Source organism: Leptosomus discolor, chromosome 7, assembly GCF_034619465.1.
Source record: "Leptosomus discolor isolate bLepDis1 chromosome 7, bLepDis1.hap2, whole genome shotgun sequence".
Classification (NCBI taxonomy): Eukaryota; Metazoa; Chordata; class Aves; order Leptosomiformes; family Leptosomidae; genus Leptosomus; species Leptosomus discolor.
The window spans coordinates 55,802,578-55,829,726 of record NC_141397.1 but is presented as its reverse complement, the minus strand read 5'-3'; positions in this window follow the sequence as shown (position 1 = coordinate 55,829,726).

Sequence of the window (27,149 nt, the reverse complement as noted above, 5' to 3'; positions counted from 1 at the left end):
TTAAGCAGTTGCTGGTTTCAGGGCTCTCCAAAGCGCCAGGGTGAGGTCGGTGCTGGAAACCTGAGCCCTGTAATTGTATTTTTCTGCCTGAGTGATATCTGAAGGGTTGGTTGGTTTGTTTGCGTGTTTGTTTGTAGTACAACTATCAAAGGAGGTCTCGGTGGTGATGCGCATCGCTTCTAAAAAAGGGCCTGCCCCGGAGCCAGCACCAGCCCTTCTCCAGGTCGAGCCACTACACGTCCCCATAAGCATAACCCGTCCTACCGGTGGCGGCTCCAGAGGCACGCCAGCATTCCTGCGGGAGCGGGGGATCGCCTTGCCATGCCTGAAAACAGGCTCCAACGTCGCTGAGCGCTTCCAGGAGAGCAGCAGGAAGGGCTTTCTGCAGGGGGAAGCGATGAGTGCGAAAAGTTGTGGCCAAAACATGGCTGTAGAGAGGCAGGAGGAATGGGGGAGTTGACCTGAGCAGGGCTGAGCAGATGCACCATCACATTTTCTCAGTCGTGGAAAGACGATAGACAGCTCCCCCCCACCCCGGAAAAGGACACTAGAGAAATGCAGACATGGCTATGCATTTCAAGAGCCAGGTTCACTGAAGAGACCTGGCTGGACATTTCATGGGCTTGTTTCTCCATTGGCCAACACAATGGGGAGGTGGGAAAAGCTTTGGTGCCGTTCACCACAAAAAGCCACCCCCATACGGGCATCTGTCCAGGCATCTGGGCACCTCCACCTCACCAGGTCCTGGTTTCTACTTCCAGCCTGTGGCAAGAGTCACCACTCCCTGTGGCAGGAGGTTAGCGGAGGGTCGGGCAGGCTGCTGAGCGTTAGCATCAATGTGGTTTATTACGCTCACTAATGATGTGGAGAAGGCAGTGTGTTAGCAAAAACGTGACATATTTAGGTTAGTTAAGGCTGAAGGACTCCGCTGTTGTGGGAAAGGATTGCGCAAAGATATATGACATTCACCATGGGCCCGTGCAAGATGATGCATCTTGGATAGACTAATCAAGATAATTCACATATATTGTCCTAAATTAATTATAGCCACTAAGTACAAGCCCGACACGTCAATGCAGACAGCTCAATTAAGAGCTCTTATTCAATATATGCTGATGGTCAAAAGAGCAAAGAAAAGATTACAATGGGCAGAGAGTATGGAGCGAAGCAATAGAAATATTGCAGAATCACTGCTTAAATCAACATGGCTCTGTCAGCACGTGGAGGAGTGGAGGGTGAGGATGATGGGCATGGGGTGGTGTGGTGAGAGGCTAGAAGTGCACAAAGAGAGACCTGCTTCAGCCTTCTCTTCCCAATAACCTCTTAAAAATAGAAGAGATCAAGCATATGCAGCAGATTTTTAAATAACAAAGTAGGGGGGTGGGTGGGGAGAGCTATTTTAAAAAGCAAGTGCTGTTCGGGTAGAGCAGGAGCAGTGGTCCCAGTCTGTGCAGGGCAGAGACCCCAGGACACAGTGCTTGTCTGCTGGTCAGGGCATGCATACCCAAGGAGAAAATGTGGGGAAGAGGAGAAGGATGCACCCACCTTTGTGTACGGTGAGTGAGACCAGGAGTGGATGCTGCATCCCAGCTTGAGAAAGCATGTGAAAAAAAAATGGAGAGGGCTCAGTAATATGGGAAACTGCCTTTAACTAGGAGGCCGAGGCAGGCCCCTGTCTATTTAGTCTGTCACAGGCAAGGTTAGGATGTGACTCCACCGCAGTCAGCACGTACCTCCATAGGGAAGGGATTTCTTTCAGTCAAAAACACATAATGAAATCCAGTGGCCAGGGGCTGGAGCTGGTTCTCTGTGGCAGGAACTTATCGGGGGCCGGGAGAGCTCTCTGTCCACGACCTTGCGCGGCCAAGGGGCTCCCTGCATCCTCCCTGCAGTCAGGGTCCCTTTCTCTGGGTGCTGTGATGTCCAGCGGGTGACCATGGCACCAGGTGCCCGGTGTCCCAGGGCAAAGTGTTTCATGCCTGAGCCCAGCAGTGCCTCCTGGAAATCTTTGGGCTGATTTCCTTCCTGCAAGACTCCGGACAGCATCGTGAGATCTCTTTTCATTCCTATTTCATGAGATGTGAATAATTAATAACAAACACAATGCAGGGAGGATAAGATGAATATATATGTATACGTATACTCACACCCACCCACACATACATGTAGAGGTGTTAAAAAGAATTAAGGCTCAAATGTATTGGGGGTGTTGCAGTACAGTGGCTGTGAAAATGTGGGGCAAAGAGCAAGGGCACAGGGGACAGTCCTAAAAGGCAGATGAAGGGTTTTTAAGGGATATAGAGGATAGGCTGTCTCCTATGGAGGGAAAGGGCAAGGGCCAAGCAGGCTGCCCTGCAGAGCCTTTGGGGTGAAGCAGCAGGGACCCCCAGCCCTCCTGCCTGGCCTGGGAGCTCACCACAGGCAGAAGCGTCTTCCCCCAGCTCCTTCCTTCCAAGGAGAGGGTGACGCCAAGGGCTGGTCCTCTGTCACCCTGGGGAAGGGGTGAGATCCCAGCAGGCACCTGCGCTGTGGTGTGAGGCGAAGCCCAAGGAAGAATGAGAAAGATCATCTTTGAGCCCCAGGGTTTTGCAGCCCTGACAAAACTACCCTCCTCATCCTCTCAGCAGCAGCCCAAGCCCCGCACGGCCACCGCTGCTTCTGTGCAGGGTTGAGACTCTTGCACACATGAAGGCTGGGCCATCCACTGCCAACTAACAAACGGATGTCGTGTGTGGAAGTGTGAAATCCAGAGACTCTCCCTGCAGCTGCGTGGCAAAGCCCATCACCTGCTGCATCAGGCCTGCCAGCCACCAGCCAGGCCTGACCAGTGCTAATTGGCAGCATTAGCCTTCCTGCAGGGCTGTCCTAGAGAGCCCATTGCAATTGGCCACTGCAAGAACAGAGCTGGTGCCCCTGTGCCAGGTGCTGGAGCTGTCCCCGAGGAGGGGAGGATCCCCCAGCGTTGCCCCAGCCTCGGGGATGGGGACAGGGACTGGAGCTGCAGGGAACCAGCTGCCTTCCCCAGAGCTGCCTTGAGCTAACCTGGAGCAATCCTGCGGTGCAGTCCCTTGGCTGCTTTTCCACCCCGGAGCTGAACCATGGCCTATGTCCAGAGAGAGACAGGGCAAGGGTTGGACACAGGGGACAGGGAGCACCTAGAAGGCAGCTGGTGGTGTAGCTGCGGGCAATGGCTTCTGAGCTCAGGCACCAGAGTGGTCACACCTTTGCTTGCTCAGTGTATGGGGAGCCTGGGAGCCCCCCACAGCCCTGGCTTGTGTTGCATGAAATGAATCCGTAGGTTGTCAGCCCCCACGGCCCACCCTGACCCAAGCAGTGGACTTGGCCCCCTGTAACAGGAGGGTCTGTGCTGGCTGGGTGTGTGGGGTCCCCATGTGGGGACAGCAGGGATGCATGGCTGTGTTTGGTGTCACCTGCACCCCAGTCAGCCCATGTGTCCTGGTGGCACTTTGAGCAACACGCAGCAGGGCTCCAACAGCTCCCCTGGCCACGCATTCCCCAGACAAAGTGTGCAGTGCCATGCCACAGACCCAGCTGCAAGCTGGCTTGGTGGTGGGACACAGATTTTGGTTGCCACTCCTGACAGCCCAAGAGTGGGGCATTTTCCTCCTCCTTGCCCCTGCCCTGGATTTCCAGCTTTTGAATCTGCTTCAACCCAAAATTACCCTCTTATAAATAAACTCGCTGGAGTCCTCCTCTGCACAGTGCCCTGCCCAGTGCCCGCCACCTTCCCTGCAAGCTCGTGTCCCCACGACAGCAGGGACTGGGTGCCAGGCTGGTGTCGCCGGCAGGACAAGGTTTGGCCCTGCTTGAGTTCCCCTCAGCCCGGCTGTACCTGTGCCCTCTGGGGCTGAGGGCAGGCAGAGGCGCCCGGCGGCTGGTCCGGCTCATCCTGCCTTTTATCCACAGAGTTGGTGGCTCCCGTTTCCCTGGTCTAATTTATCACCTCACTTTTTATAAATGGGTCATTTCCCATCCCCAGCCTGAGAGACAATTGCGACGGGCCCTGGCACAGCGCCACGAGCTCCTTTCAACTTCATAGTGAGTTCATCAAAGGCCTGAGACGCCATTTCCCCAAACAGTAAAAGTGTCAGAGAAAGAGGCGTGTTGGGAAGCCTCGGTGACAGCCAAGTGCTTAATTAGTGGTAATGCAGAGTTTACAGCCCCCCTTGCCGCCTCCCCCTGGCCCCTTGTTTCTGGGAAGGGCGCAAAGGGTGAGAAAGGTCTCTCTGCTGCTCGGTGACCCGTGATGTCCTCCAGCGACGCGGTGCTGGCAGAGGAGATGGGGACATCCCAGCCTGGCTGCTGCAGGAAGATGAGGAGAGCTTTCCCTCTGCAGCACTCTCCCGAGAGCATCCCCATTACCAGGTCCCCCTTGTGCCACTGTCCACGCCAGCACCCATGAGTACCCTGGCACCTAAGGCGCCCTCTGGTCACTGGCTGCAGGGTGACTGGGGAGGATGTGGGAAAGTCCCGGTGCAGGGTCAGCAGTGGAAATGCTGTTTCCCACCCAGCCATCCTCATCTTAGTTGCAATCTCCTGGTGGCAGGGCACCAGGCCAGTTCAGGGGGCTGTGTACCGCTGTCACATCCCTTTTGTTCCTCTCCTCTCTGTGTTAATCCTCTCTCTTTTCCTCCAGAAATCACCTTCCTGCCTCTCTCTGCACTATTTTTACCGTATCTTTTTGGCAATGGAGCAGCCAGAGCTGAGCGCGGTGCCTTTGGCATTGAAAGGCAGAGCGTAAGCATTAATGGAACTGATGGCATTACAATATTGGCACTCATCTCTCTCACAGCTTCCCTAATACAGCCTAACATCTGCCAGGATTCTTAGCCACAACTGTGCGTTTAGCAGGGCCTTCTGCCTCCCACAGCTGCAAGACCCATCCTCTCACCCCTGACCTTGCCAAGAACCAAATTTTCCGTCAGAAGTTGTCGAATACAGGTAAAGCTCAGAAAGAAAATCAAGAGATTTGGTGATGTGCTGCTTCATCTGCTCCATGCATGGGTGACCACAACTCCCAGGGGAAGGGATCACCGTGGGCAGCGCTGCTGCCACTGCAAAGCCAGAGGTACAGGGAGTGAGCAGAGAGGGCACCCCCATCATTCGGCCAGCGGAGTACTGCATCCTGCTCTAGGATGAAGCTGGTCCCAACCAGAGCACCTCCACGCCTTGCTTTCCCACCTGCGAAGGTGCCACGTTACCCCTTCGGGGACATGCGTGTGGCTGATGGGGATGAACAAGGTGATGGGTGGTGCTGTGGCACTGCTTGCTATCCATGTTCTTTGTCCTCCTGGGGGCTGGAGCAGCACTGATATAAAGCAGATATAAAGCTGATTTTCATTGAGGAGCAGTTTCAGAGGAACGGCAGGTCTCGCCGTGGGGCCCTGCTCACACTCAGCAGGGCTCCAGCGCCAGCAGCTCTGCTCACTGCCCAGGCGTGTGCCCCAAGACAGGTCACAGATGGCATCTCACCACCACTCCACAGCACGCAGACAGAGCTGGCCTAGATCTGCCACAGGATGGGACGATGGCCGTGGGGGACCATGCCACCCTGTGTGCAGGACATCCCGACCCAGAGGAGCCCACAATGGGACCTGGCAGCTGCCTGGCTGCCCAGCACGTCCCACCCGACTGCAGTTCCCCGCTTCGCCTCCCTGGCCTGAGTTTCCTGAGTGCAGGGCTCTCCCCCCGCCACCCTCCTCGGCACGGCTGGGGCCTTGCAGCTACAACCAGGAAACTATAAAACTTTACAGAGTGCGGCTGGAGAGAAACAGGAATTGCTGCAGTGACTGCCAGAAGGGCCAGCGTTAGATTCACAAGATTTTCCAGGGCTTGGACTCGCCAGGAAGGGATTTATCCACCTAAGTGGAGCTGTAAAAACTAAAATTAAATTCTTCATCTTGGAAAGGGAGGGGGCGGAGAAAGAAGAAAATGCTTGACCTCCCCTCAAATGCTCCACTGGAGGCCAGGAACCATGGGGGGACATGGGACACCCATGGCTGCACCTGCCGAGCCCCTGGCTGAAGCGGCCCTGGCACCCTGGGGGTCCTTGCCACTAACACTGTGAGTGGGTGCTGCTTGTCCCGGGTGCTGCGCCCAGCACCTCTCCAGCCTGACCTTTGCCTTCAGGTCATCATTCAGGGATCTTTGTGAGTGCCAGGGTGGAGGGTTGGAGACAGTGCCCCCTCCCCAGTCCCTGTCCCTGTTCCCCATGGCTCCATCCCATGTACCACTGGTGAGGACGGTGCTGGGTGCAGCATGGGGGCAGTTCGGGACCCCAGCAAGGGGTGAGCAGGGATGTTCCTGCTCGCACAGCCTGACAGCATCCCAGCAGCTCAGTGGGGGATGTTTTCCATGGTTTTTGAGGGGCTGGTAAGCAGTCAGGAGGAAAAAATCATGCTAGCCTGACGGGTTCAGGGATGTGCCTCAGCATCCTGGGTAGCCATTGCAGGGGATAAAGCAGTACCTGGCTGGATCTCAAGCTGCTGCTTTCTGATGGGGTGCAGCTGGTTTGGGCACCACACATGGCCCCCAGCTCCGGGCCAGCTGAGCCCAGCAACCTCCCCTGCTCTGCACCATGGCCAAGGGGACAGCGTCTGGCTGCCTGCCAAAGGACAGCAGGTCCCCTCTTCTGTCAGGGCCACCAGCGCTCACCCCAGGGGCATTTGGGACTCCGGTTGCCTATGTACTTAGTGCAGTCCCAGGTGTATCTCTCTTCCTGTCTGCTCTCCCTGCCCTCTCCGCGCTGCTGTGGGACAGGCAGGTCCTCCCTCAGCACCCTGCTCCTCCCTGTCCCACCAGGCTCCTGCGGAGGTGGCAGGCAGGGGCATGCTAGGGTCACCCGGTCATGGGCACGCCGAACCAGCCCCTGCACCCATAGGCTGCTAGAGCAACACATCCCACATTCCTCTACCCCTCCTCGCAGGGTTTTCCCCAGTATAAACGTGCATACAAATGTTTTCAGCAAAAGCCCATGCTGCTGCCGGCTTTGGGGGCCATTTTCTGCATCAGGGGAGCCAGGATGGCTGGCACAGCATCCCAGCCAGCATGCGGTGGAGAGGCCTGTGCCATGACAGGCTTTTTTTAGGAATATAGCACTCACGAGGTGATAAATCTTAAGTTACTGATCTCTTTGCAACAAGTCGAGTCGCCGCAGCCTCGCTGCCGAGCAGAATGGGAAAGCATCCCACCACAGCCAGGGAAAAGCCAGGCTGCTCCTCCAGACATGTGGAGGCAAAGATCAAACAAGGCTCACTTGGAAATCTCAGCAAAATTGTGCCAGAGGACACAAAGGATGTCCAGGCCAAGCTGCAGCTCCACCGTCACCGGCTACTGGGGCCAGCCAGACTACGCTGGGGCCCCGGCAGCTCCGTCTGCCCAGCTGCTGGAGCAGAGCATGGCATGCCAGCGATTTGTTTTGTACTCGCACTTTTGGGCTGGAAAAGCCAAGGGAAACACGCAGATGAGAAGTTTACATGCAAAATCCTGTCGGCTGAGTGCCTGGCTGCTGGCAGCACTGCATTGCCGGTGTCCTGCCCCACCGGGACGCCCAGGTGACGCTTTGCGGATGGGCTTTGCAGCGGTTCTCCTTTTATTTCAATTTTTTTGCCTGCAACAGATTTTACACTGAATGCATGGAAGCACTGCTGTGAAAAGTATGTATCGGGGAATGCTCTTTTGTTGCTTATTCTGGTTTTCTTTCTATTTTTTGCCTGTTACTGCCAGTGCAGGCACTTAAAATAACTGGCTACTTTAAGCCATGTTCCTTTGTTCCCTGGCTGAGCACCGCTGGATGCCAGCTGGAGAGGGAGGGAGGTGAAGTGTCAGGGTCCTGCAGAGAGTTTTAAAGGAGGTTTGCAGTGACGGGGACAGCGCGTTACATGCCAAGTCCTTTGAGCTGCCCTCTCCCTCGATGCCAGCAGGGCCCCATGCCATGGGTTTTCCCAGGGAAGCACTGAGTTTGCAGGTTCTCAGCTGGCCCCCGTGTCATGACCTAAACCTCATACAGGCTCCAAGGGGGCAACCATGGGTCTGCACCCCAGCTTTGCAGCCTGCCGGCAGGTCCCCCCACAGTAACACATCCCTTGGGGACTCCTGCCAGTCCCCCCTGACTGCTGACCCCTGCCCGTAGGGCTGCTCCTTTCCCACCCTTGCACCATCTACTTTGCAGCAAACTTTTTAAACTGTGAAAGCTCCTGAGCACTGGAGGGGAGAGGGGGGGGCAGGGGCCATGCATATCCCTTGACCCCAGTTAGTGTGGGAAAGGGCTACGGCAAAACTGGTTAGGAACTGGGAGCCAGCCCCGGGGGAAGCAGTAACTAAGCCTGGGCTTATCCCTCCTGAGCCAAGCGCCAGGGCAGCGGATGCAAATCCCAGGCAGGCCAGGCACGGCCTGGCACTTCTCCCAGGCCGTTTGCGCCCTCATCCTCGGGCACACCAGGAATGCAGCGTGGTAGGGAGAGGGGATCCCTGCAGCCGGGGGGGATGAGGGGGGGCGCAGCCAGCCAGGGTGCTGCCAGCAGGCTGGGCTCCACCGCCCGCAGGGCACCAGCACTGGGTCGGAGCCCAGCTTGGAAGGGGTACTTCGGAGGCTTGTGCCATGCCTGGGCACGTCCCCGCTTTGTTTATTCCTTCGGCTTATTATTTTGTTTGACTATTCCTGGCTGCCTTTTTCTCACGGTGGCTGTGTTTATTTAGCACGGCTAGCCTGGAGCCCGCCGGGCTCACACGCTGCTGCCGAACAGAGCCGTAATCCCAGCATGGCAAGTGCAGCGCTGAGGTTTCCCTGAGTGCCTGGCAGGGTGTTTGCAACAGGTGGGATGGTGCTTCAAGGGGACAGTGGGCAGGGGACAAGAGGGTACAGAAGAGTGGTCACACATGCTTGGTGCTGTTGATGTTGCCAGCACGCAGCCACAGCAAAGGGCTTTGGCACCCGCTTGCCTTCCCACCAACACAGCCCTGCAGGCCCAGGGCAGCTGCGCCAAACACAGAAACCTTGCTCGGGAAGGAGACAAGTTTGGATAGCGTGAGGGTGGCCCACAAAGTGATGCCACCCCCTTGCCATCAGTCATGCTCCTGGAAGACCCCAACCCCATCAGCCCCCCGGGTGGTCCCACAGCCCATTGCCCCGCGATACCAGGGTGATGTGGAGATGCCAGCACGTCCTCATCCCTCCTCCAGGCCCTGGCTTACCCCTCTGTTCACAGGCCCCACACAGTGTCCCCTGTGGTGGCAGCCCCCGAGGACCTGAAACGCTGGGTCCTCTCGATGCTGAGGATGCGGCTGCGGCTGGGGGCCGGGGAGCCATGGCAACCCAGCAAGGATGGGGGTTGCCATGGTGACAGGAGGCGCAGCATCCGGAGCTGGCTTTGGGCAAGGGATGCTCCAGGTGGGGTGAGAGGCAAGATCGGGGTACCCCCGAGGCTGGGGGATGCCAAAGCCTTGGTTTGGGATCTGGGAAAGCCCCCTTGCTCTGACGGTTGCCCCTGGCCCACAGCACCTGGACAGGGTGGGCAGGCAGGAGCTGGTGGGGTCCAGGGTCTGCACATGGACCTGCTACAGCCCTGCTGTGTCTGCTGCCACCGTCACCTCCAGCTGCTCCCAGGCAGCCCCCGTGGGATGCAGTGCCAGTGCCTGCATGCTCGGGTCCAGGGGAGCAACCAGATCTGCAGGGCATGCAGTGTCAAGTGAGGCCTCTTGGCTTTTTGCAGCCAGCAGGGTCTGCTGACCATCTCTGCATGCTTCATCTATGATCATGAACCCCAAATATCTTGTCACCTTGCTTGGAGGTCACAACCCTCCACTTGGGAATGGCTCTGTGGGATCAGGCTGGGGCGCAGGGCAGGTTTCAGCCCCTAAATCCTCCTCGTTTGGAGATCAGCTGCTCCCCATGACTAAGGCGGGCACTGGACTGCCCCCCAGCTCAGGACTGGGCATGCAAAGGGTGTCTGTGCCAGCATTTCAGCTGCAGCCCCCTAAAATGTCACTAATGGGGCCAGGCTGCTAATTGCCTGGTCAGCAAAGGTGCCCGAGTGGGTGGTGGGCTGGGTGAGGACCCCACCATGGGCCATCCCAGATTGACATCCCTGCCTTGGAGCTCCCCAGCCCCATGGCCACCCGCTCATGAGCTCACCCCATCGTGCCCCATCTTGCCAGGCCCCGTCCTGCTGCAGGGCTTCAGCGAGGGGAAGGAGGCAATGGGAGGCAGTGGGAGGAAATGGACCTCCCAGCTGGGAAGCACGCGGGGGAGTGACATTTGCCAGACACCGATGCTGCTTTTGATAAAGAGTAGGGGGCAGTTTGCTGCCCGCAGGCACCCACGTTTCCCACACCTCCCAGCAGCTGGGCCCCTGCCTTTGCCTCCCGTCCCCATCAGCGCTGTCCTGGCAGAACCAGAGCCGTGTGAGGCCAAATGCCTCCTTTTCCTTTCAGACCCGATGGGCTGCAGAGCAGGGCGGGAAAGGGCACAAACACTGATTTTTTTAAATTTTTTTTGGATGTAACATTTTTCAGCATCCAATGAGAAAGGGCTAATACATAGGTGGACAGTGTCACCTGGACAGCATCAGCAGGGTTGCAACATGCACCCCGCGGCAGGAGGACAGGGCCAGCTCTGCAAACACACAAACCTCACCAGATTTCTCCCAAGGGCTCATCCCCAGTGGAGGAATCAGACCAGGTTTCCAGCCACCCTTCCTCCTCACAATGCCTCCCAGGGCTCCAGCACCTGGCGGGCTGGGCCCTTTCCCCCTGCAGAAATGGTGGCTGAGCTTCCTGCATGCGTACGCCGGCAAACGGGGCTGGAAGGAGCTTGCAGCAATTCCACTCTGAAGCTTGTGGCTGGGCTTTATATCCTAAGTCTGCTTCAAACTTTGCACTGGGAGAAGTGATTTGTCTGCAAATGTTATGTGGTTAAAATAAATGCAGAGAATTTTAATCCTGGGAATTTGGAAAGTAGGAGATTTGAAATAACAAAACCCTTTCATATGGCACTTAATCCGAAATTAGCTGGGTTTTAAGTTTTACGGCAGTAGCTGATCATTCCTCAGCCACCTCCCTCTGGGTGTGGGAAGGGGGGGTTCCCCCCACATGCCTGGAGTGGGGGGCAGCAGGGGCTGCAGGATGGGGTCTCCTGGCCACGCTGTGCCACACCGTGCCAGGGCGGTGCCGGAGCCATGACAGCACTCTCTTTTTGTTGACGTGGAATGGATCTCCCACAGCTACTTAAGGTTTTAATTGCCCTGTGATTAAAGTTTTCATTACTAAGCAATTAGCACCTGAAATTTTAAGTGCTGAAGTGTTTAACTGCATCCTGAAGCTGCCAGAGGTGAGGGGTGGTGGATGTGGGTGGGACAGGAGAGGGTTTTGAAGTGAGGACCAGGAGCGGCAGGAGGTGGCCGCCTTGCCGGGGCCCAGACGGGCTGGCATGGGCGCTGCTGGCTGCCCCGATCCCACTGGCAGAGCCAAGAGCCCGGCAGCACCGGGAGGAGCGCCCGGAGGGGCGAGCACCCAGGGAGCTTGGGAAGGAGACAGGCTGGAGCCGGCGCTGACCCGGCGGGAAACACACCGGCTGGGTGAGCTGGCACACAGTGGTGCTCCCTGCCCTGGGAACGGGCCGATGGGGACCCCCGGGGCCCTCCTTGCATTGGTGATGGTGCAGGGGACACCCCAGCAGCCATGCAGCAGCCCCAGGTGCACACTCAGGTGTTGCCCTTCCAGGTGCCGCCCTTACGGGTGCCGCCCTTCGGACAGGGGACATGGAGATCCCACCTCATGCCACGATGGCCCCACTGTAGCAGTACTCAGCCCAGAAACAGGGGGGATCCCCCTCCACCCTAGGTTCCCGCATCCCCAGCACAGCTGCGCTCCTGGTGAGCAGGCAAAGGAGGTCACTCGCAGGGTTTTTTTTGTCCCATCCACTCAGTGCCACCCTTCCCAGTACCTATATCGTGGCGATGTGCTCCCGGGGCTGGCTGCCTGGCGAGGAATGCCCTCCCTTCTGTTTGTTTGGTAATTTCATTTGACACCCCTTGGGTCTTCTGAGAAAACAGGAATGGTTGTTCCCTAATCATTTTCTCCTTGTTAAGTTGCAGCTGAGGTTGCTGCATGCAATGGCAGTGAGGGGTGGTGGCTGAGTGGACCCATGTGCATGGCCGTGGTCTGACACACACCACTCGTGTGCTGGTGTGATGCGGACCTGTCACCGAAGCAAGCCAGGCTTGCTCCAGCGGGATGGGGTCTCTGGGTGGGAAATTTCTCGCGGAGAGAGAGCTGGGCTGGGAGGTTTGTGCTCTGAACATCCATGGTGGCCATTGCTACTTTTCAAGTCTTTCCTTTCATCTCTTTCCAGCAGGTCCCACCATCCTGCGGCTCCCTGCCTGCACAGGAATGCCTACCAGGGTCACCATGGGCATTACCGCTTTGCCGTGAAGGCTGGAGGGCTGTTCTAAGGCAGAGCATCACTAACTCAGGTCAGTGCTGCAGATACACTCCCCTGCATACCTCACAGCCCCACGTTTCACCTCTCAGCCCTTCCTTGCCCACAAGGTGCAGACACAGCCCCTGTTGCAGCCCTGTCCAGCTCCAGTCATCATCCTGAGGTGCCGGGGAGGTGTCAGTGGAGGGGACCAGGGCTGGGTGCGTGTGTGCAGGGATATTGCAGGGCTGGAAGATGCCCATGTTTCTACGGGCGTGCACGTCCCCTGGCCACAACAGCACCCTGTCTCCAGGGACTGCAGCAGCACCATCCTCAGCACGGAGTCCTTGCACAAGCAGGCGGGCTGGCGTTACAGAGCCAGCCCCTGCCAGCAAATACCGTGCAGTTACCACAGTTATTTCCTATTGTGCAGGCACTGGAGCCCTGCCAGCGCTACTCCCCAGGCCGCCCGCCGGCTGCGACACCCAGGCAGTGACCCGGGGCTCCCTGGCCAGCTGCCTCCACCACTGCTGGCCAGGCCCCTAAACTCTCAGCCCCCGGCCAGGACCACGGTGCTGCACCCACCTGCACCAAGGGGCCCCGGGGAGAGGCTGGCTGGCAGCACCAGGCCAGTGGGAGCAAGTGGGGGCTCATTAATTACAGCATGTGGGGAGAGAGGCGATTGTATGAAGCATCCTCCCCCTGCCTGTGCCCCCCCCCCCCTCCCTGCTCCAGTTTCTCATCCTTTTCTGAAATAAATTCCTTTCGGGCTGAAATTTGCCAGGCATGGCTTGGCTCCAAGGGGAATTCTTGGGGAAAGTTTAAGTAAAATTGGTTCAGCCATTTTTGAGTTATTCAAGTGTGAATAAGCAATTTCCCCATGTGCTCCGTTCAGAAATTTTGTGCCTGGGTAACTCAGACCTCCGGAATCACAGAATAAATGAGGTTTCTGCATCTCGCTAAGCCGGCAGGCTCTCATACGATGTCTCTGGCAGGGAGGATTTCCCGGGAGTGACTTCATGGGGAGACAGCAAATCTCCCCACCCTGAGTCTTGCCCTTGGTTAAGTTTCTCAGCATCTCCATCAGCCCCCACCACTCTCCTTCCCTGCTGGCACAGCATCGTACCCCAGAGCACATGTTAACAGTGCCTGCTTCATCACTCGCTTCTCTGTTGCTCATCATCTCCTTGAGTGACAGTGTTTCCAAACCAACAACTTCTGCTTCTTTGCTCAAACTTTAGTATTTTCCACCAAGGCAACCCCCTTTCTGCTGCTTTGCTCCACAGCGCTTCCTTTTACCTGGAGAGCGCAACACCCCACTTGCTGCTTCCTCTGTCCCTTGCAGAGATTTATCACAGTCATATGTCATGTCCCGTCTTAAATTAGCACACTGGCTCTCTCGAGCACGGCTTTTCCCTTTGGGAACAATACCCGGTGGTGCTGGGGCGCTGCGGCAGCCCTCAGGGTACACTGTCCCGGCGAGGTTCCCCACAGCTCCCGGAGGATGCCAGTGTTCCTGCAATAGGAATCAGTTGTCTCCAAATTTTCAGCAACCCAGGCAGAGTCCAGGCCCATGCCAATCTCTCTGGCCAGGGCTTGGGAAGCCAAATCTTTGTGGGACAAGGAAGGAAAAGGCTCATCCAGGACCCTGGTGGGTTTGTGCAGCTGAAGAAGGAGGTGATTCGGACACACCCCGCATCCATTCACGCAGCAGAGAGGCCAACAGAAGCCAGCCCTGATAACCTCCCGAATTCCTGCTCCTGCCAAGAGACACGGGGAAGCTGGCCTGGAGCGCGGGCCCGTGACCGCTCCGTTGCGCTGGCGCAGGGACAGGGCTGCGGATACACAGTGAGGGAGTTTCTGGGGCAGGTTTCTGGGGCGGGGAGTGCTGTGGTGAGGTGCCACTTGCAGATGGCAGGCGGCTGCAGCAGGGGCAACCCAGATGGCTGTGCCGCAGGGGCAAGGCTGCCTGGCAGCAATGCGCCTAGCCATGCACCCCTCTACCCCGGACTTGCCGGAGCTCCTGGCCACCCTGGGGACTGGGAGCATGAACATGCCGCAAAATCAGGGACTTGGGGGATTTTGCCAAGTCCAAGCCCAGCCTCCCCAGGCATCCAAGAAGGAGACTTGCAGTGCAGTGCAGAGGCCAGGATAGGTCACAGCCCATGTCCCATGCCCAGCATGGTGGAGATATGTCTGTCCTGAAGGATGTGGCAGTGCTGGCTTTGGCCAGCGGGATAGTGTGTATGTGTGTGTGTGTGTGTGTGCGCGCGCACCAACCTGACAGAGCAGAGTCTCCACACAGCACCCCAAGACCTCCCCATAGCAATGGTGGGAGAGAGGAGGAAAAGGACTGAGGCACCCACAGGTTCAGAAGCCGTGGCTGTGTGCGGGGTAGCCAGCACCATCTCACATGAGGAGTACAGTGGGAAAGGCACCCTACGGATGGGGGAGGGGCGTGCTGGGGGGGGTCACTGCAGGTGTCACCCTGGCCAGGATCCTAGCACTCAGCCCTCTCACTGTGGTAGGAATCATGGTGTGGCAGGGATGGGGTGGAGTGGGGTGGGATATGATACGATGGAATGGGATGGGATACATGGGATGGGCTGGGACAGGATAGGGTGAGATAGGATGGCACAGAGTGGGATGCATGAGATGATGGGAGGGGATGGGACTGTAGAGGATGGGATGGCAATGGGTGGCACAGGTAAACCAGGCTGCCAGCAGTGGGGCACACAGAGGCCCATGGGCCCGTCAACGCACACGCTAACAGGACCACGCACTCCTCCGAACCCTGCGGGGGGCAGGGCTGGGCGGGCCTAGGGCTGCGGGACAGGCCGGGGGCGCGGCCCCTTTAAGAGCCCAGTTCCGCGGGCGGCCGCTGGGTGGGGCGCGCTCCCCGCCCTGCGCCTCCCGCGCCGGGGGGCGGGGCCACCGGGGGCGCGCCGGGCAGCTCCCGCCCCCTCTAATTCATCTTTCCGCGGAGGCTCCTCCCCCCCTCCCACCACCGCCCAATGGGCGCCGCTCTCTCCGTCGCCAGGGGCGCCGGGTTGCCAGGGGCGGGCTGATTGGCGGGCGAGCCCCGCCCCGCACGGCTCAGCGGCGGCAGCGGCGGCGGCGGCGCCAGAGCGCGAGCGTGGCGCGGCGGCGAGAGGAGCCGCGCGTGGCGCCGAGCTCGGGACTGCCCGGCGGGGCCGCCCGCACCGCCCCCCGCTATGGCCGCGGCCCGCCCGGGGGCCCCCCCGCCGCCGCCGCCACTGCTTCCCCTCCTGCTGCTCCTGCTGCTCCCCGGCGGCCGCCGCGCTCTGGAGGGTGAGTACCGGGCGGGCGTGCCCGCCCGCCGCCGCACCGGGGCCCGTGCGACCGCGCACACATACACGCACGCACCCTCCAGGGTGTCCCCGGCCCACCGGGTCTCGTTAGTGTCCGCCTTCCGCTCGGCTCGTTGCGCCGCGGACGCCCGGCTGACCCCGCGGGGAGCTCGGCGCCGCAGCGTGCCCCAGCCCCGCTGCCAGCGTTTAGTCGCCCTCAGTAGGTTTCAGAGTCAACGCCCCGTGGAACCGAGCTCGCCGAGGCTAGGCGGCCGCGGCCGGCGGCTTCTGGCAGGGAGCGGCGCCTCGTTGGATACTCGGTTCACGTTCCGAGGCTTTTCGCCACGACCGAGAGGGCTGGAAAATTAATATTTCTTTCAGTGGAAGCTCGCGGTGCCAGAACTGGTGGGGCCGCCAGAGGAGTGTCCGTGTGCCGTGTCCGGCTCCATCCCTTCCCCGGCAGGGCTCGCCGCGCCCGCCGCCTTAACCCCCGAGGCTCCGGCGTGGGTCCGGCGGGGCGAGAGGACACGCGTGTCGCATCCGTCCCCGAGCGGGGCTGCGCTCCGCGGCTCACCCACCCCGCGGATCGGGGAGAGAAAGCGGGGAGGAGGGCAACCCCCGGCGCTCCGGTGGAATTGAGGATAAAAAGAGGGTTAAATGCTCCCCCCCTCGGGTGAATCCCGGTCCATGGGGCAGCGCCGTCGCCCCACTGCCGGCTTTAAGGGAGAAAAGCGGCTCCTGGCCCCGCTGGGGGACCGGGGGGTCCCGGGGCGGGCGAGGCGGGTCTCACCGAGGAGGAGGAGGAGGGGGCCCAGGCGGGTTTTTGTCTAGGCACTAAGTGTGCGCGGCTCCGGTCGGGAGCGTCGGGGGCGGCGACGCTCCGGTGTCCGGTAACCGAACCCGCTGCCGGAGCGGCGGGAGGGGGTTGGGGAGGGAGAGAAGGGAGAAAGCCCGGGCGGAGAGGAGCTGCCGGTGCCTCCGTCCGCGCGGGGGGCTTTTGTGTGCTCGGAGGCAGTTTTGTGCTCGGGCTGCCGCTGCCGTCGCCTCACGGGTGCGGGGTTTGGGCTGCGGCATCGGTGGGGTGACCGTGGGCAGGAGCCCTTCCTCGCTGCGGCTTGTTGGCGGGGGACACGTTTCCTCCGGCTTTGGGCTTTGTAGAAAGTTTGGGGGATGCTGGTTGCCCGTGTTTCTTTTCATCCTCCCTCCCTGCGATTTTTTTTTTTTTTTCCTCCTTTAAAGGGGGGCGGGGGGGGGGGGGAGAAAAAATTAAAAATCATTCTCTTTTGTACGCCGTAGGAAACGGAGCTGTGGGCCTGCTCGGTCCGTGAGCTCCAGGCTGAGGGGAGCCCCGCGGCAGGAGGGGAAGGGAGATGCCCGCTGCCCCCAGCCTTCTCGGGATGGAGGCTCCCGAGCGCCCACCCGGGGACCGCCGCGCCGGGCAGAGCCCTGGGAAGCCCTGCCTGCTGGAGAGGTGCGGGAGGATGAAGTTGCGGGCAGGGAGCGTGGTGGGGCCTCTCGCAACCCGCTTCCCGTCGGCGGTTTGGGAACCGGGGAACGAGAGCTGGCGTTGGGGCTGGCAGCACCGTCGTGCGTCGCCCAGGGACTGTCCCGCCGCTCCCCGGGGAGTCAGGGAGCCCCGGGCTCTCCCCCGCCGTCGTCCGGGGATGGAGCGGTGCGAAGAGCCGGATGGAGAGAAAATAAACGGCTCCTGCTGAGGAGTTGTTGCGTTTTGTCAGCTTCCCGAGTGTGCGGAGGGGTTGGGGGCCCAAACACGCCATCCGAGGAGGTCACGGCCCAGCCGGGTGCCAGCCTGATGGGACTGCTTCGGGGCTGGCTGGCAGCCACCCAGCATTTTTGGGGCTGGCCCCTATTCCCCTGGGATTTTTTTTTGATTTTTTTTTTTTTAATTCCCATTCACTCTTGTCTGAGGCGGAGGGAAAGTTGCAGCTGGGCTGGGAGAGGTTTCAGGCTTGCCCAGCGTTAGGAAGCCGTTGTTGGCGTCAGGGTCAGCAAGCTCCCGCGCTTGTGCTGCGCTGGGCATTTCTGGCTGCTCGGGACGCTGCTTCCTGACGGCGACCGGCGCGTTCGAGCGGTTACTGTAAATCTAGCGTGCACGTTCGTTCAGATATTTTAGTGCTGATCATAAATCTGGCGTGGCCATAAATCTGTATGCGCGTCCTGCAGACGACAACGGCAGCGAGCCGTCACCGGACCCGGCCACCTTACCATCCCCTCCGAGGGGGCAATGGACTGGGATTGTGGCCGATGCCTGGCTGGGAGGGCAGGGGGCTTTGGGGCTGGACGGTGCTGCCTGTTCTCGGGGGGATGGCGGGGAGTTGGGTTTCTTTACAAGGCCCCACGGGGGTGGAGGGGAAAAGCCGTGCTCGGCAGCAGCTCAGTGAGGGCTTTGTGCTGCCGAGGAGAAAATGGTTTCTCTCCAGATCCTGCAAGTACGCTGGGTCTGTTTGAAGTCACAATGTGTTTTTCTTCTCCGGTTCAGCAGTCCCCGGGCCTGCTGCAGAAGGAATGCTCTATCCGGGGGCAACAGCGGATCCTTTCTCCGGTGCAGGGGTTGGAGCTGAGGAGTTTGTCCCAGCGGGGCTGTGGGAGCAGAGGCCCTGTGGGGAGCAAATGCGGTGAAACAGCATGGGGAATGTGCTGTGTTCAAGGTCCTTGCCGACTGTCCAGGGATAAAACCCCAGGCTTCAAAACGCCCTGGCCTGAGGGAGCGTGGATGGCCGCAGGCTCGATCTGCCCATGCCCTGGGGGTGCTGGTGGGCCGGGACAAGGACCTGCTCTCCCAAGGAGCCACTTTCCCAGGCAGGTCCTGCCCTGAGCAGCCTCTCTGGGCACGGGACTCCGCTTAAAGCTGGGGTTTCCCACGTGCTCCCCCACAAACCCCTGTGCGGAGGCAACGCGTTGCTGTGCATAGCCCCGAGCTGACTCGGGCTTTAGCAAAATACCCCAACTCCCCCGAAGCAGGAGGATTTTTCTAGGGAGAGATTTTCCTCATCTGGGTTCTGCCCGTTGGCAGCTCCCAAACCCCAGCCGGGCGTTATGCAGGCTGACCACGCTCTTCTCTGCACTGGTAAACCCCTGCTTAATTGACCCCTGTACTAGAACTGCCAGGTATTTTCTTGGCAGGGAGATTTGCTTTCCGTTTAATTACTTTTCACTGAAATGGCATGTTTCTCGGTGGGGTGATGGGGGGAAGTTAGCCCTGCTGTTTTATTGATGCTTGGGGTAGGGCTGCGAGGGAAAGCGAGTCGTGGGGCTCCGCAGTGCTTGCTGGATTCATTAAATCTCCCGTTCCTTACTACAAGCTCCGCTTGAAGCCCGCCCCGTCCGTGCTCCTGAGGCGGGGAGGAGAAGGGCTTTCCTTTGTGTCAAGCGGAGCATGCGGAGAGCCGGGAGAGGGAAAAAACTTGCAGCACCGGGGTCCATTTGCAGCCCTGCTTTTCTCCCCCCCGGTGTATGGCTCGGCCAGCGAGGCTGCGGGGCTGTGCCTGCCTGGCCCTCGCGATTGGGAATAGCGGCCTCTGGTTTTTTAAGGAATGAACCGAAACTCCTTGTTTTGTTGTGATGACTTACTGCGCGAGATATTTGGGGAAACCAGTTTGTTGCATTTTCTTTCCGTGAGCCGTTTGCTGCTGCCACTGGAGCAGGGGAGCTTGGCGTTTAATTAAAACAGCCCGAGCAAACTGAATCACAGACTTGCATGTTTTTAAAATTGTAGCTGTTCCTGTTGTGCTGAGTCAAACTGGTTTGTCGGGATTAAGCGTCTCCGCCTGGGAGCTGCGCTGGGGGAAGGGTGCCGGGGCGGCCCCAGGGTCGGGATCCCCGTTCCTGGCTGGCAGAGGTGGCAGGGTGGGTGCCAGCCTCACCCTGAGGGGAACCCCAGGAAAGGGGGACTGTCCCCATGGGCTGCGGTGGAACTGGTGGCTGCCATCACCCCGAGCTTCTCCGGGGTTGAAGCCATAACGAGTTGGTGTTGCTTCTGGAACAGGCGAGTTCCCAAGCGAAGTGTTTGGGGGACGGTGGGGATGGGAGTGCCCCCTCCACAGCCAGGAAGCTCCTTGCAGGGAGCTGGGCACAGCCCCAGTGTCCCTGGGGACAGGCTGCCATCTTGAAGGCCAGGAGGCCTTTTGCAGCGGCACTCCCACCTGGCTGGGACAGTCCCATTTGAATTTGTGTTTTGTTTTTTTTTTTTTGTTGCGCTTGTTTTTTTTTTTGTTGTTGTTGTTGCTCAAAAACCAGTGCTCAGGCTGGGGCGGGGCATGGGCCGTCCCCTGACAGAGCTGAGCCCCATGCAGACTCCGTGGGGAGCCCGACGGGAGCCATATTGTGGGGCAGGTGGGCGGCCTGCCTGCGGAGGGCCAGGCCTCGCGCTTGGTGCTCTTGGCGAGGCCTCATCCTCCTGTATTTGGGCTTTGGTATCGACTACCCTTGGCATGGCCATGGAGGCCTTGGGGGGCCGAGTTGGGGAGCGGGGCTGCATCCCCTTCCCGTTGAGCTGCCATTTCCAGAGGAGCTGCAGCTCTCCCCTGGCGCCTGCTTTCCCTTCAGTGCAGCAGAGCCCTCCAGCCCGTGCTCCCTGAGGTTGGGAGGGAGCGAGCCCAGCGCCGGCTTCGCATGGCCGCCCCTCTGAAGAGCAAAGGGAGCCATCTTGGGAAGAGGCAGGAGCGCAGCAGCAAGGCCGAGCGCCAGCCCCATGGCCGCTCTCTGCGCGCGTGCCAGCGCGTGCCGGCCGGGGGTCCCAGGCTGCAGCGGCGGAGGAGGGGGGGGGATTGCTGGGGGGGTCCTTCTATTTTATTTTTGCCCGTCGCTAAGCTCCGTGCTGCTGGGGCCTGGTGTTTCTCACGCATGTGGCAGGAGCTGTTGACAAACACCTGTTTCCCCGCCCCCTCCCCAGGAATGCCCTGAGGGCCCCTCGGGGGCTGCAGTGCTGGAGGGAGGGGGGGCGGGCAGCAGGGACACCCCCTCCCTGGGTCCCTTACCCCTCCCAGGAGAACCCTCCCCCAGGGCTTTCCTGCCTGGCAGCAGCTGTGGGCAGGATTTGGGCCTCCTTGTTCCTCTCCAAGGTGTGGCCGCCATGCAAGGGCTGCCAAAACCTGTCCCTGTCCCAGCGAGGGGACACCAGCCCCCTGCCCAGTCCTGCGTGTCCCTTGGGTCCTGAGCTGCCTGCCCGGCGAGGGTTTGGGGTGCAGGAGGGACCGAGCAGGGACGGGGAGGGGGTGCTTGGCGGGCGCGCACGCACACGCGGCGTGCGATCCAAGGCCTTTTTTTATTAATGAGAAAAATGTGCAGGGCTTGAACGATCGCCAGGAACAGATTTATTCTAGTTCCCCAGAAATTAAACTGAAATGAAGGAGCGAGTCAGCCCGGCCCGGCACCCCCTCCTGACTCTGTGCTTGTTTTAACTCTGGAAGAATCTGACTTTGGGGGTGGGGGAGGCGGGGAAGAGGGGGGGGGATATTTGGGTTTAAGCAGTTCCAGATGGACTCGATGCTCGAGGAGAGCCGAGGAAGCGAGCGGAGAGCAGTGCAGAGATTTGGGTAACTGCCCCAGGCAGGAGAGAAGGAGGGAGATCTTGGCAGAAACTCCTGCTCCGCGCTGCCGGGATGGGATGGAGCTTGGCAGCCGAGCCGCCCTGTCTGTGAGGCGAACCTTTGGATGTGCAGCAAGTAACCTTTTTTGGGGAGGGGATGGTTTTTGGTGGGGTGTTGGTTTTTTTTGTTGGTGGTGTTGTTTTTTTTTTTTTTAAATATCATTACTCCTTACCTGGGCTCTTTCCAAAAGTACAACCTGGAAAAAAATGGAGCTGGAGGGGGGAGAGGGGCCTTTTGGATCTCAGCCTGCCACAAATGGTTGCCCTGCGGAGGCAGGCCTGCAGCACCGACTACATTCCCTTCCTTCCCCTGGGAACTTCGGGGCTCGGCCTGGTGGCACGGTGGGGACACCTGGCCTGTGAAGCTATGGCCACAAGGCAATGGGGTCACAAAGAGAGGTAGCAGGAGCATCCCCATCATAGCAGGGCCTGGAAACAAAGGCAGCTTTGAGGGCCAATTTGCTGCCTACGTTCCGGTCGATGGCATTCACAGCTCAAATGGTTCTGGAGTCTCCCGATCGGATAAGTTATTTCTGTGGCAGTGGAGGGCGGCCGCATGGCCATTCTTGCTGGGGACAGTGATCTCTAATTCTCTCCTGCTTGCTGGCCATAGAGCTTCTGCCTGCCTGGTGCAGCTGGTCACATCCCTGTGGCGGGGGGCTGCCACGGGCAGCCCCTTCCCCTGGGCCAGACAGGGACAGTGGTCGTTTTAGGGCCGGCAGGGTGCCCGACAGCAGGCAGGGCTGAAAGGCTGCCTGTGGGGTCTGTCCATTCCCCTTGCCCACAGCCTGGCAGAGCAAAAGCGGCTTTCCCCCTTGGGCAAGCCAAAGCAGCAAGCAGCAGGGCACATCCACCACGTGGGCAGGGATGGCAGCTCTTCCCCATCCAAGCTGACCCCGGCGTGGCACACCGGGCTCTGACATCCGAAATCCCCGCGGTATTAATAGAACAGTAATTGCAGTGCAGGGCTGGACTCGGGCAGCTGGCTCACGTTCTCTCCCGGCGTCAGGACCGCCTTTCTGCGGGACCAGGGCCTGGCAGCGGGACCTGGCAGGGCTCGGGCAGCAGGCTGCACGCGTCCTTGGCGTGCAATTGCAGGGCAGGAGCCTGCAGTCCTGCAAAAGCCCTGGGCTCCCAGTACCGAGCTTTTTGGGGAGGGGATGCGCATGCAGTGCGGGTACCAGCAAGCGCTGAAGCCTGGCATGGCCCTGCTCACAAAATGGCAAAAATCTGCCCTCCCCAGCTCGACCTGATGCATGACCGGGAGGAAGCGAACGCCCGTCCCTCCCTGCATCCTGGGCGCTGCCACTTGATCTGCTTTTTGCAGAGCTGGCACCTGTCCTCTCTCACATGCTTCAGTCTGTCTTGCGGCCGTCAGGAAACAGCTCCTGGCGAGGAGCATGAGGCCGGAAAACCCTCTTCAGCCAGTTAGCGACCGGTGGGTGGGTGACAGGGCAGGGCTGGAGGGAGGGAGTGCTCCCGTCCACCTCCGTCCCACGTGCCGGGCAACTCCTGGTCATCCACGAGCTGAATCTGGCCCATCCAGAAGGTGCAGGGCATTGGGGTCGTATGGGAGATACAGCCAGCTCAGAGCCACGGGGCTGTCTCCCCACATGAGGTTATTACACCCTGGTACAGGTGTGGGATTGGTAAATGGTGGATGCATCCTTGGAGCATCCTTAAAATTGGCATCTTGGGCTCTGCTGCGAGCTTACTGTGGTGCCAGGAGGGCTGGGACCAGCAACGGTGCTGGGACTGGCAGTGCTGCCCATCCTTGTCCAGGCTCTCCAGGGCAGGGACTGCCTGCCCTTGTGCGTGCGTGTGTGGTGTGTACAAAGGGGCCTTAATCTCAGTTGGGGCCTCTGGGCCCTGCCATAATGCAGAAATAATGAGTCTATTATTAAGTGCCCACAGTACTTCTTCACTCTGGTGGCTCGCCTCCAGCAGCAGGCAGAACCTGCCCCGCTTGAAGTGGATGTGTCATCATTTGCCTCAGCAAATCCAGTCCCCTTTGATGATGGGCCAAACGCCCTTGGCATGAAGGGCCACAGCTGTGATACAGGCCCCATTTTTTATTTTTTTTTTTTTTGCCCTCCTCTCTTGCCTTTGTTCCCGGTTCATTGGCGAGTCATCAGCTCACCCCGGACCTGAGGCAAGCACGTATTGGTGGGCACGGGCAGTCCAAGCCCCTGTGTACCCCTGGAAAGGGACAGGGTGGGAGGCCAGCTCCTATGGCGGTCCCGCATCTCACCCCTCGGTGCTAGGAGCAGCAGGCACCCAGCTCGGCGTAAGGATGGGTTCCCAGCGTGGGCGGTGATAGGGAGAGCTCCAGCCCTTCCCTTGGGCTGAACCGCACCATCTGGCCTGCCCGGCCTGACAGCCGAGGAGGGCGAGGGTGGGACCCTGCACAGCCCCCTGGCCTTGCACCGGACGCTGGGCGTGCAGGAGGGGTCCCCAGGAGAGACGGGGTTCCCGGAGGAGGACCAGGGTGCGTGGGCTGTGCAGCATGCCGGCAGTGTTGCCAGCTCCGTCCCTGCAGAGGGAGCTGACAGACAGCGTCTGCGGGCACCGTCACCAGGCACCAAAAACCCGTGCCTGGCACCTCTGCCATGGGTACTCCCAGCCCACCCTAGGTGCTGCCAGCCCCATGGGTGCCCTGGCTGCTGCCTCCCTCCCTGGCTGCAGTCTCCCTCGCTGTTCTTCTGGCTCTTGGCAGCATCAGTAAGAGCCTCGCCTCCCTGCAGTGCAGCTCAGGCACAAGGGGCTGCCGAGTGCTGAAACCTCCCAGCATGCCACGACAGCTCCAAAGCTGCTGTCTGTGGGGTGCCCCATCCATGGAGCACGTCCTCTGCCTTGGGCTGAGTGGGACAGGAGCGCTCTCCCCTTGCAGGTGGTGTGTGGAGTCCCTTGGCTTTGGAGCAGGGCCATCCCCTGCCCCGGAGGAGAAAACAGCCATGGGGTTTAGCTGGGGTCAGAAGGGGAAGGACCCTTCTGCAGGAGGAGGAGGAGGGATCTGGGTGGGCGGCATGCTCTGGGAAAATGCATCGCGGGGTCTCCCAGACCTGACGTGCGCACAGGGCGCTCTTGTGTGGCTCAGCTTTTGTGTACGCGAAACGCTCGTCAGCGGGAAAAGTGCAACCTCAGGTTGTCTCCCACAGGCAGCTCTTTGTTCCCAGATAAAGGACCTTACACCAAAGGCCCTTTGTGCCGCTGCTCAGAACGGTGCTGGGATTAATTGTACCGATAGGTGCTTGAATGGGGAGCATGCAAGGCCGCTCGCTCCTGCCGTAATTATCTTCAGAACCGAGGAGGAAATTAAAATATGCAGGGAGATGCCCCTCTTGGTGGCTTTTTGACTAGCAGGCAGTCATCGAGATGGAAAGTACATCCCTAAACAAGCTGCCTTTCCTTCCAGAGGAGTGCTGCACAGCAGCGAGGGGGAGAGGCATTCGGCACCACCACGAGCAGCTGCCACAGTGGAAACCAAGCCACGTCCTGGGGCAAATGGCTCAGCCATCGGTGCTGTCTGCAGGAGCCTGGTGTGGGGCGAGCGGCCCAGCTATACAGCCAGGCTGGGTTGCTCGCCCCATGCTGAGCTCCTGCAGACATGGTGCCGTGGTCTGCATGGCTCCCAGAGAGCATGGGCACGTTGCAGAACAGGTTCCTCTGTTTGCGGCAAGGCTGCGTGGGTGTCTTTACTAACTTTGCTCCCTTGTGTTCTTCCAGGATGCTCTGGACTTGCACGAGCTGCCTTCTCCTCGTCAGGGCGAGGAGCTGGCGTCCTACCTTGCCAGCGCATCCTGATAAAAGCCGGCAGTCCCCGTGTTCAAAGGCAAGAGCGTTCAAATCTGAGCCGGTTGGTGGAGACGATTGAGTCTTCCCCAGTGGCTTCATCTTGAAAGAATTTTGATTCCCCCCCCCCCTTTTCTGGCTCAGCCATCATTGCCACGCGCGTCTGCCGCTCAGCAGTGCGAGACGGGCTCTCTGGGCCTCTTGGGGGGGGGGGGGGGAGTTCAAACGTTTTTGCTGGCCTCAGACTGTGCACGCTGCATTCCTGAGCCCCTGTGTGGGGAGGAAGAGGTCCTTGGCTCCAGATGGGTCTTCGACACAGCTTCAAACACCCATCGAACTGCTGGGGACTCTGCAGAGGTGACGGGAGGACTGCTGGCAGGGGAGCCCTGTCTTTGCAGCTCAGGGTGCACTTGGGAGGAGATTTTTTGCAGGGCAGGGAGGAGGCAGCCAGAGCGATGCTCACAGCCCTGTCTGAGGAATGAGGCTCTTTTTCCTTGCCCCAGAATTCCATTCTGCCATGGAAATCCTGTTTTTATGTGGGGTTGACCATGGCCTGCTGCACTCTCTGAACGTAGCGAGGTTCCTGCTGCATCTCTTGCCTTTGCCCAGCTGAAGGTAAGGAGAGGACAACTCCCCAGCGCTGCAGACAGTGATAAAGCAAGCCTTAGGGTGACTTCCCCAAGCTGGCGAAATTGGGAGCCAATTTCCCCTTGACTAATGGGACCAGGCTCTCGCTGTGGCGTGCAGGATTGAGGTTGCTTTGACTCACTTCTCAGCCAGCCCTGACGCTGTTCACGTCCCTCCAGAGCACCTGCAAACCCAAACCGAGCTGTGAAACCACTGGTGCCACCTCTGAGCCCACCTGTGGCACCATGTGCCGGAGAGAGCGAGCAGCCGGCTGCTCCTGAACCACCGAAGTCCAGTGCTTGCCCATCTCCCCAGCCCTGGACACAATCATGTGCCCTTTCATGGTGGGCCAGCGCTTAGTGTGTCCTGGTGTTTGCTGGAGACAGGACACAGGTTTGGCGCCAGGCCCCTGCGAGGTCTCTGCGGCAGCTTTAAGGGCAGAGAGTGCTTTCTGCGGCTCGGCTGCAGCCGGCTCGGCTCAGCATGCTGCTGCTGGCCCCGGGACCGCGCAGTGCAGCAGCCCGCAGGGCTGTCTGCGTGCGACCTTCACAGTGGCAGGCTGCAAGGGGCTGGGGAGCTCCGCTGACCCCACCTCATCCCGCTCTCCCGCGGCTGCAGGAAACCCCCGCTGCCCTCCACGCTCGGCCCGTTTCCTTTAGCTGAGTCGCTCAGTGATTTTATTTTTATTATTTCCCCTCCCCGCTCTCTCTGTGTGGTTTACATGGCTCTTGTGCCAGCGGCTGGCTTGGCTCTATCAGGTTTTTTCCCTCCTCTGCTGGTCAGATGGCAGGTGCTGCCAAATTAGGATGCAGGCAGTGAGCCTCCTGTCCGAGCGATGTCTCTGCCCCAGGGGCCGGCACTGGTGGGGAAGGGCACTGCCAGAGGGGATGGCTGCCCATGTGCCCTGTCCTGGGGCCAGGCCAGCAGGGTAAGGGCTGCCTGCATGGGCCCTGCTGGTATGCAGGGGAGTTCCCACATACCCTGGGCAGGTTTGGGGAGCAAAGCTCCCCGCGCGGTCAGGTCCAGCTCAGCTCTGCCATACCTGGCCACGGGATCCTTGTGCTGTCCTGCTCACAGGCACACCCTGCCACCCAGATCCCCATCTCCCCAGCCTGACTCACCACTGCGGCTGCTGATCCGTACCGGCCCCAACCCTGAGCATGCAGGGGCACCCCTTCCCCGCTCCTCCTGCCGGGTCCGGCCCTCTGCAGAAACACCCACCTAGCTGCCTGTGCCTGGAGCAGGACCTTTCGCTGGCCGGACCCGCGCAGGGTCTCTGCGCCGGGACTTGGCAGCCCGCTGTGCTGTCAGCACCGAGCACGCACTCGGCTCTGCTCCGCCGCCAGCGCAGCGTGCCTGGGCCCTCGCACGGCAC